We start from the raw sequence: 11,395 nt of genomic DNA on the forward strand, positions 1-11,395 counted from the left end.
ACTTGAGGACATGCTGCGTGCATGTGTTATGGACTTCGGAGGAAGTTGGGACACCTATTTGCCCTTGGCTGAGTTTTCTTATAACAACAACCATCATTCCAGTATTGGAATGCCTCCCTTTGTGCTCTTATATGAGAGGAGGTGTCGGACTCCCATCTGTTGGGGAGAGGTAGCGCATAGAGTGATGGGTAGCACTGAGATAGTGCTCAAGACGACTAAGCAAATTCAGCAGAGAGGCTACTGGCAACTCAGAGTCGCTAAAAGAGCTACGCAGACCGACACCTCCTGAAGGTATCCCCATGGAAGGGGGTGATCCGATTCAGGAAGCGGGGAAAGTTGGGTCCCAGATACATCGGTCCGACTTCCAAGTATAATATTTATTTATTTATATTTTTTGGGTTGACTGAGTGACTCGTCGAGTTGGATGCCCAACTCGTCGAGTAGAGTCGGGCTGGCCACATGGGTTTAATGACCAACTCGACAAGTCTGAGAGCCGATTCGCGGAGTTGGCGCTGTGTGAGGAAACCCTAATCTCCGGGTTTGTGTCCAATTTAAAGGGCCTTAAGCCCTCATTTCTGCCTCACCAGCCACCCAATCCCCCTGTGTGAAACCCTAATCGTGTTAGTGAACCAAGAGAGAAAAAGAGAGGCTAATCTTGTGGTTTTAGTGCACTTTTGGAGGAGGAGTGAGGATCATCAAATCATGGATCAAGAGGAAGCTTTTGGATCTAGAGATTCTTCAGAGATTTGCTTCAGTTGGAGGTAAAAAGATGCTAACTTGATCATTTCCTTATGAGATCTTGGTCTAGGGAGCTTTTAGGGTTTTCTCCCATCGATCTTGTGTCATTGAGTCATTTGAGCATGGTTTGAGGTTGGAACCTCAGATATGGACTGTAGAAGGCCTTGTGAGTCCAAAGACCCGAGCTTTATTGAGCTAGAGGCAAGCTCTTGTTCATCTAACCCTTGTTGGATCTTGTAATGGCATTATGAGCCTAATATGCCATGCATGAACGTAAAGCTTGCATCTTTAGGTGACATTCGAGCCTTGGGATGATAAATCTAGAGTTTGGAGTTGTAGATCCGCCTTAAAACGTATGAATGAGAATGTAGGCTGAATGGACTGGCCGAGTGAATGGGCTGACTCGACGAGTCGGCTAGGGTTTTCCCCGATGAGTCTGGACATGAGTAACTCGGCGAGTTGATGAGACAACTCGACGAGTTAACTTTGGTTTTCACAACTTATCTGAAGGAACAAGGGGACTCGGCGAGTCACATAGGTGCACTCGACGATTCGTGTCAACAAGGAATGTTGACTCGAGTGTTGACTTCTGTGGACTTTAGGGTTGGTCAACACAGAGAATAGGGAGACCATGGAGGGGTAAAATGATCTTTTATCCATTCCAAGAGATTTAAAGAGAGAATATCTTGGTTTATTTAGAGTTGTGATTTAAGTGTTAATTAGAGATAATTATTGTATGTGTTAGGCAGAGGCTAGATCGGTGTTTCGTGTACGTGATTCATTTGCTTGCTTACGAGGTGAGTCTTCTCACTATACTTACCTTGAGTGGTAATCTATGTGACCAGAAGGTCTTGTATTCTATTATTGAGTATTGTGATATCCTCATTATGTCTTTTTGATTTATGCTGTGTATTATTCTGAGCTTTACTGAGTGAGGACCGGAGGGTCCACCCGAGTTGTGGGACCGGAGGGTCCCACTGAGGCACATTGACCGCAGGGTCTTATTTGAGATATAGCCATGAGAGGCTATTGAGATATGTGTGGTATTTTAGGGAACTCACTAAACTTCGTGCTTACCGTGTTATGTGATATGTGTTTCAGGTACTTCTCAGGATCGCGGGAAGGCGCCGGCTTGATTATACACACACTTGAGATGGAGTTTATATGTTTTGTGGATCCTGGATTTTATTCAAACAATTATGATCATGTGTTTTTGTATAATTTCACAATTGGGGATTTTTGTGAAATGTGTTGATTAGATTTATCTGATTTTAAAATGAAAAATTTATTTGAAAATTTACGGTGTTACAAGTGTAGTCGACTGGCACTAAGACACACTAAAATCAGGCACATCCTCATACAAAATTCCCGACCACTAGGCCCAAGAATCTAGGATACACCTTCATCCTGCCCTCACTCTCTCAAGAGTGGCTACTCATTCCTCACACTATCCTTCTATGAACTGCACCTACTCATGAAACATCCACCAACCCTGCAGCCACTCGTGCATGCTAATCATACATAACGTTGGATCCTATAGACAGTCAAATACTTTACTCAACCCTAAGCCCTTCATCAGACAAGAACATTAAATAAAGCTAAATCAAACATTCTTAGGGTATATAATCTTTGTTACGTACAACTATAATGCACACATTAAGAGACCACAGTAATGATGTCAATTTTATCTAGCATATAAGAAGTCCTCCTTAGCTATAAGGCATCATACATCAGGCCATTCTATCACGCAGTTCCTGAAGATTCCTAGCCTATCACTAACATGCAGTTTTATCATATCATGATAAATAACAGTGTGGTAACTTGGGGTAAACTTTCTTGCTCCGGCTGATCGTACACATATCATCCTTCCTTGGTTACTTTTGAAAATAATTTGAATTTAATTTGAAAATAATTTAAAAACTTTCACAGATCCTTCGTTTGAGTCTGGGGTCACTCGAATGTACATCCAATTCACTTAAACCAGGACTCTGATACCAACTTGTAACATCCCAGAAATCACAATAAATTTTAACATAACCCATTTCATCCCTAAAGTGTTTACAAAACCAATATTTTAAACTTATTATTCAAAATCAGAGTATTCCCAAGACTAATAACATAAAATCCAAAGGATGTGCACGACCACACATTTGCTTTTCCCGATCATCTGAAGTACCGGAAACCATAACAACAATTGTAAGCACAAAGCTTATTGAGTTCCCCCAAAGTACCACCACAAAATACACATATCACATATAAACAAGCATGTTGGGTCCAATTAGTCATCATATTGGAACACCCATGAGTCTATAGCCATCGGGCTAGATTACCCTGGCCCAATGAGTCATCGTACTGGAATGCCAACATAAAATAGGTCCACTCAATCATCGAACTGGAATACCAATATACTACAAGTCCACTCAGTCATCGGAGTGGAATACCAATATACTACAGGTCCAATCAGTCATCAGACTGGAATACCAATATAATACAGGTCCACTCAGTCATCGGACTAGAATACCCCTGGTCATTTGAATCAAGCACATAGCTGTAAAGTCTCAACCCAACACAATATGTCGACATATAACAAATAACAAACATAATCAACAAACAGATAATCATGCAGCCAGAAATCATTGGTAGTCCTACAGATCTACCGGTCTACGCATATCAACAACTATCATATAATCAAATAGATCTATCCCAAAACTCAGCATATCATAAATCAATGTATAACATGATATCAATCAAATGGGCCGGCCTTGGTGCCTTCGACCCGTAAGTACCGTGAGGAAAACTCACCTCAAGCGGCTGAATATCTCGGATAAAAGATCGGACAGCCGATCCAGAAAACCCTCACGCTAACATCATCAAATAATACCAAATTAATAGTTGGTCCACAACCCATAGCTGGAATTCTAGTCTGATTATCCAATACTCAAGGTAAAAGTCCATTTTATCCTTTCCTCATTTGGCCTAAATCAGAAGCCCAAACCAATAGTAACACAAAATCCCAATATGGCCCAATTTCCTAATTGGACCCAAAACCCATCATGGCCTAAACCAAGGAGGAACAATTTCCTAAAAGGCTCCCAAAATACCCTTAGGTCAACTCAGGTCAAACCTCTGGTCAAAGATCAAGTCAAAAAGTCAACAGGTCAAGGAAGTCAATATTGACTGAGTACGCCCTGCGTACTCAGTCAGTACGCCCAACGTACTCCGAATGTTGATTAACCCACAAGGTGTTGACCCAGTATGCGCCGCGTACAATGAGGTACTTCCCGCGTATGCTCCCTGCTCTTAATCCATCTAGAAATGATCTTGTACCTTTAAGCCAAAACGTCCAATGCATAGAACTTGGTCCAAAACATGCCTTAGTCCATAAAGTCATTAACTTTGAGCTTTTGCATGACTCAACAGGTCCCAAATCTAAGCCCTAGCTTTACAACTTCATCGAAGGAGTTAATACACATGCAAGGGAGGAAAACAACCATAAAGATGACATTTTTATGCATTTGGGTCCTCTAAAACGTCCAGATCTAGTGATCAAGCTCCTGGAGCAACTCTTTCTCATAAGGACAAACCAAAGAGACCAAAATACACCATAAATCACCCCAAACTAGATCTACACAAATAGATCTCAAGATATGAACTTTTTACCTTCAATAGGTTGCAAAAAAGGTGACAACTCTGCATCTCTGAGCTTCACTCCAAGTGATGAATCTTCAATAACCTTCTATCTCTTCAAAATGCACAAGAAAACACTAAGATTCTTCACAAGATCTCAAGAACACTAAGATGGAGGATAAGGGTCGAGATTAGGGTTTAGGAGGTATGGAGGGTGATAAGAGGCAAAATGAGCTTAAATAGGGATAAAACCTCAAAGGTTAGGGTTTGGTAGTTAATTGGAGTACGGCCCACATACTCCTGAGTATGCCCGACGTACTTAAAGGGCACACACGATCCTTTCCACTAGTACGCGTTGTGTACTCAAAGAGTATGCCCCGCATACTAGACTAAGTCCCAAAATCCTTCTAACTTCAAATGGTCGTTACTTCTTCGTTCCGACTCCGTTTTCGACGAGCCTTACATCCCTGGAAAGGTAATGAGAGGCTCTACAATCCTATGAATTCTCCTTCACCTCAAAAATTCCGAACATAAACCAAAAATTCATAAAAGGCCAATAATGTCACTTTACCGATATACCCTTGGACTCCAGAACACAAACCGAACTCCCGAGTCATCCAATCTACATTATCCACACCCGAAGGGGCTAATTCTCTCTATCCCAAAGGCCCTAAGCCTTATGATAACTGATCTTCGGGTCACGACCCCGGATTAAGAAACGATTTGGAACAGGGTGTTACAACTCTTCCCCAATTAAATTAGATTTTGTGCTTGAAATCACTACTTACCCCACACCTGGAAACCAATGCTCCGACCAACACCTCCTAACGAAAAACAAAACACTGATCTCTTATTTGATGAACCAACATCTTACTTCTATAATTTCCAAATTCTCGTAACTTGCCTGACCTCCATGCAGGTAGAACCATTCCGAAACACAATCATGAGGACTTCCTTCTGCAAACTGGACTGCGAAACATCCTTTTTTGTCCTAAACCATCCAATTGATACCTTTGGCCGACAGATTCCTTAACCATAACTTGCTGATGAAAATATTTGATATATAAATACCATGATGACTCCGGACACGAGTCTCATCTATATAACCGCTACAGAGAAGTATGCACAAAGCCAACATATTCCACAACTTCCTAGATATAAGACCGAACTTCTAGCAAAAACCATAGAGTCGGGGACTCTCAAAACTATAATCACTGAATCAACTCTATCAATATGCTTCTCGAGACCGGGAACCTATCAGATCTAAACCTCATAACGCATATACCAGGACTGATATTCATCCATTCGTTGAACCCATCCCTTGTCCTTGACTAAGAACACCACCAAGCACTAAGAATAAATCTCCAATAGTATCCTACTAAACCCTGAATAAATCTTTGAATAAATCTTTGGAGAATTCTTGAATATATCTCCGATAGTATCCTGCTAAACCAAAGAAACTCCTGATCTCAGAGGGGGACCTCGAAACCTCCCACTGCATTATGACCTCAATCTTGGCCGGATCGACCATAATCCCAAACTAGTTCACGAGATGCCCCAGGAACTGGACCTCTCGTAACCAAAACTCATACTTCGAGAACTTGGCATACAACCGTTCTCGCCTCAACACTCCCAATAGTTCTCGAAGGTGCTCCTCATGCTGATCTATGGTCTTGGAATACACCAAAATGTCATCATTAAAAACAATAACCGATCGATCGAGTATCGGCCTGCATACCCGATTCATCAAGTCCATAAACACTGCAGGCGTATTGGTGAGCCCAAATGGCATCACCACGAACTCGTAATTCCCATAACGAGTCTGAAATATAGTCTTCTCCATGTCATCCAAGGTGAAACCCTACACCTTATGATACCCCAACCTCCGATTGATCTTGGAGAACCAAGATGCACCCTGCAACTGATCGAAGAAGTCATCAATCCATGGAAGGGGATAACGGTTCTTCACCGTCAACTTGTTCAACTCCTGATAATCAATGCACATCCGATGTGAACCATACTTCTTCTTGACGAATAATATTGGTGTTCCCCATGATGAACTGCTCGTTCTGATGAATTTCTTGCATAAAAGCTCCTGAAGTTGAGAGGACAACTCCTGCATCTTAAGTGGTGCCAAGTGGTACGGCACCTTGGCAATCGGAGCCGCACCTGGAACTAGATAAATCACGAACTCAACTTGCCTCTCAAGAGGGAAACTGGGTAACTCCTCCAAAAACAAGTCAACAAACTCCCTAACTACAAGCACATCTAAAATCGTTGCCTGCTCCCCAACCCGCGTATCAACCACATAGGCCAAATAACCTATACAACCATACTGAATAAACTGTCGAGCCCTCGCCGCTGAACAAAACCCTGACCGAATCCTGGTACCCTCTCCATAGATGACCAGTTCTCCCCTATTTGGAGTTCGAACTACCACTCGCCGAACCTCGCAGTCAATCATAGCACCAAACTTGCTCAACCAATCCATCCCTACTATAATGCATACATCCCCCATGGGGATATGATCAGGTCAATCGGATAAGGCACCCCGAAGATCTCCAAGACACAACCCTAATACACTTTGGATGCAGAAATCCCATGTTCGTTGGCGATAGAAACCTGCAACAGATACTCCAACTTGCTAAGGGTCATATCAAAATCCCGACTGAAAGATCAAGATACAAAGGTCTAACTCGCGCCCGAGTCGAATAACACAAGAGCAGGAAAATAATTCACTAAGTAGGTTCCTATTAGAAATGTAAAGATAAGCTTACCATAATATAATCAATGGGATGATAAATAGAAACATACCAGTAACGATGTCTGGCGCTGCCCTAGCATCATCTGCTGTGAGCTGAAAATCACGACCTCGAGCCCTCGGGGGCTCCGCCCTGCCCTAGCTCCTATCAGTGATCCTTAGAGTAGCCGACGCTGGAACCTGCACCGGTCTAGTAGTAAGCAATGGGCACTGGGTCTTCATATGGCCCACCTGGTCTCAGTGATATCAAATCCCGGTGCTCGGTATTGGAGCTTGCTAACGACAATCCTTGGCGTAATGCCCCTCCTTGCCACATTTTTGGCGACCAGATGAAGATCGAAAAACACCCTCATAAACCTTTCCGTACTTACCACAAGTTCGAACCCTCTGCCCTCTAGACCTCGAATCAGCGGGCTTGAACCGCTTCGCTACAGACCGTGCCAGAACCATAGCCTACCTCCACTCTCTCACCTGGATCTCCATCTCAATCTCCCGACTCCTTGCGGCCTACTGTAGCTCCAAAAGTGTACCATAGCACTGTGTGGATACGAACGGGCAGATATCCTTCTTGAACATGCTCAAATACCGGGTCATCTGAGCTTGCTCAGAAGCAGCAAACTCAGGACAAAACATAGCTCTCTCCATAAGCATCTTAGTGATCTCAGTCACCGACTCAGTCCCCTGTCTCAGATCCAAATACTCCTGATCCAGCCTCTCCCGCTCCACCAATGGAACATATCTCAAGCGGAACATCTTAGAGAACCGCTCCCAAGACATGTCATCCCTCTGTTTCAAAGTGCATGAGCTAGTCACCAACCTCCACCAGTCCTTTGCCCCTGACTGGAGAAGGTTTAGAGCATACTTGAGCTTCTAGTCAGCAGGGCAAGAGCATGTAAAGAAACATGCCTTAACATCTGACATCTACCTCATAGAAATAATAAGATCCTGAACCCCATCAAACACCGGGGGATTCGTGTGACATCCCCTAATTTCTCGGCCAGAAAAGACCGATTTAATTTATGCTTTTAAAATAAAATCAGAGTAATCTTTTTAAAAGATGTTGCGGAATTGGTCCCCAAAACAAAACATGATAGAAGTTTATCAAAACCTTTCTTTAAGAAATATATATTTTCATTTTATATCAAAACCTCGGGATGTCATGTTCCGATACAGATCAAAAGCATAAACAAGACATTATAAGCCTTACAACAGTAATTTACAACTACTGGCCTATAATCCAAAAATCTCTCATCATCATCCGACTATGCTCTGGGTCCACTACCTGTAATATAAAAACCTGAGTGGGTCAGGCTTGGGATCCTGGTGAGCATATAGGGTTTTCAACCCACAATAATTATAAACTTATTAAGTTCATCAATCAACAATAACCCTGATTACCCATTCCCGTTATCCTCACTTTACGTCCCTAAACACCTATCACAAGGGACCTAGCCTAAGGACTATCATCGGGATGGACACTACTGCTAAGGGGACACCTCAACCATACATGTCCTTAAGGCAACCATGAAGGGAATGGAGTACACCAATGAACATATAGTTCACCAACACCTACAAGTTGCGAACCTGCTAGTGTTCCACTAGACTGTCTAGAAAGGTCCGCGGTCGTCATCTATACTCCGCTAGAGGACTACAACAACAACAACAACATCGAGGCCTCCCATCATTTTAACACACATCGACTATTTCGTCTACCCATGTTTTACCCAACATATTTGTAGATAAAATACATATATAGTTTAAAATTTGTATAAAACATCTATTCAACAGTCACCTCAAACAAACAATTAATATAATTAAACATAGCACATATTTTAAAGAAAATACTTCATATCTATGTGTAAGGTGAAAGTGACTACACACTCACTTGATTTAATGATAATCGGGCAGCACTTCGTTTCCTAAAACGATAGTTTCTAATAAAACCAGGAGTTTTATTAAGAAACCGGGCTGTGCGAGGGTTGGACTTCAAAACCGAAAAGATAAATTTTTCTGGGTCTTCAGGCACTTCGGAACGTGTTTCGGGTGTTTGGTATAATACCGGGGCTTTGGGGGAAGTTATAATGGAAGAAATATGTGTTTAGGGGTGTAAAATGACACTTTTCCAAAATATACCTGGGAGGTCTCGCGCCCTTCTATTTATAGGGGCGAGGCTTCGGATCCGAGGGCTGAGAAGCGAACAGATGTCAGCAGATCCGAGGGGCAGGTGGCGCACACGTGCAAGGCTCAGACACCTGGTGCGACACGCGTCGGTGCGAGGTGAGGCGGCTTCGGCTGCGAGGAGTCACCTGGGCACGCGTCGGACGGAGGTGAGGCGGCTTCGGAAGGCTCTCCGGATTCGGACACGCGTCTGCCAGCTGCTCGGATGACTCATCAGATCAGACACGCGGCATGCTGCGAGCGAGGGTGACGTGGCCGAACACCAGCCATGCGAAATTCCTCGGTTTTAGCATTTTTTTCTCGATTTTTGTGCCAAAACTTCTAAAATCCATAACTTTCGCATACGGGCTCCGTTTTTGACGTTCTTTATATGCACGCGTAGATAAAATTACGCTTTACAACTTTCGTTTAGACTTCTTCGTCTAATTTTGACTTTAATTTTAATATTATTATTTTTAACAAACCGGGACAGGAAATCCGTTAAAAATTCATAACATCTTCATCCGACGTCCGTTTAAAATTCGAGTTTTTAGCTGTCTACTGCTAAGCTGAAACTTAGAAAAATCATAACTTTCTCATACGAAGTCAGATTTGGGCGTTCTTTTTATGCATACTCTTGGTTTAACGAACACTACGACTTTCATTTTGATCACTAAGGCTAAAAAGTAGTTTATCAAAAACTCACTTTTTACGTCATTCGGCACCGTGCCGGTTTTGTCGCGAAACTTCGACAGGTCATAACTTCTTCGTTATAACTCCGATTTCGGTATTATTTATATACCCGGAATCCTTGTCACGACCACTACAACTTTCTTAATAGATGTCGGCTTTATCTAATATTTATTTTTGATGCCCATTTTTACTCTTAATTAATTAAATCCTAATAATTAAGCATAAAACACATAATTCACATAATATTCACATAATTCCTTTTCATTTCTTCAAGATGAGTTACAAAGGTTAATCTAGACTATTATGTCAATATTAATGCCTAGCCTAGAAACATGGGCGTTACAATTCTCTCCCCCTTAGGATGATTCCGCCCCCGGAATCAAACATCAGCAAACAAATGCGGGTAGCGACTCATCATGTCACTCTCCGTTTCCCAGGTGAGATTTGGCCCATTCGTATGTTTCCAACGCACAAGCACTAAATAAACCATTTTGCGTCGCAACTTCTTAGTCTTACGGTCAACGATTGCCTCTGGTTCTTCAATTAACCTCTTGTTTTCATCCAACCTTAATTCAGAAATTGGAATTATGTCGGACACATCTCCCGTGAACTTTCTCAAATAACACACATGAAAGGTGTTATGAATACCCTCTAGTTCTTCTGGTAATTCTAGCTTGTAAGCTTGATTCCCAATCCTATGAAGAACCTTAAACAGTCCAATAAACATTGGACTCAATTTTCCCCTCTTACCAAATCTTATATGTCCCTTCCACGACGAGACTTTAAGTAAAACCGAATCTCCAACTTTGAATGATATCAGTTGTCTTTTCTTGTCAGCATAACTCTTTTTTCGATCTTGAGCTGCTAACATCCTTTCCCTAATCACTTTCAACTTTTCAGCAGTCTGATGGACTACTTCAGGTCCCATAAACTGCTTTCCCCAGCTTCCAGCCAACATGATGACGTTCGACACTTTTCTCCATACAAAGCTTGGTAAGGTGCCATCTTGATGCTCGAGTGGAAACTATTATTATAGGAAAATTCTACTAGAGGTAAGTGTTCATCCCAGTTACCTTGGAATTCCAGGGTACATGCTCTCAGCATATCCTCCAACGTTTGAATTGTTCGTTTGCTCTGACCATCGGTTTGCGGATGGTAAGCTGTACTCAAACACAACTTGGTACCCAATTCCTCTTGTAGACTCCTCCAAAACCTTGAGGTAAAACGACTGTTACGATCTGATACAATCGTTAACGGAACACCGTGAAGCCTCATAATTTCCTTCACGTAAGAATTCGCAAGTTTATCCATAGGCCATTTCTCGTTGGCTGCTATGAAATGCGCACTCTTAGTGAAGCGATCAACGACCACCCAAATCATGTCATGACCGTTCTTTGTTCTGGGCAGTTTAGTCACAAA

This window comes from Lactuca virosa, chromosome 9 (assembly GCF_052849685.1).
Source record: "Lactuca virosa cultivar CGN04683 chromosome 9, Lactuca_virosa_CGN04683_v6, whole genome shotgun sequence".
NCBI classification, from domain to species: Eukaryota; Viridiplantae; Streptophyta; class Magnoliopsida; order Asterales; family Asteraceae; genus Lactuca; species Lactuca virosa.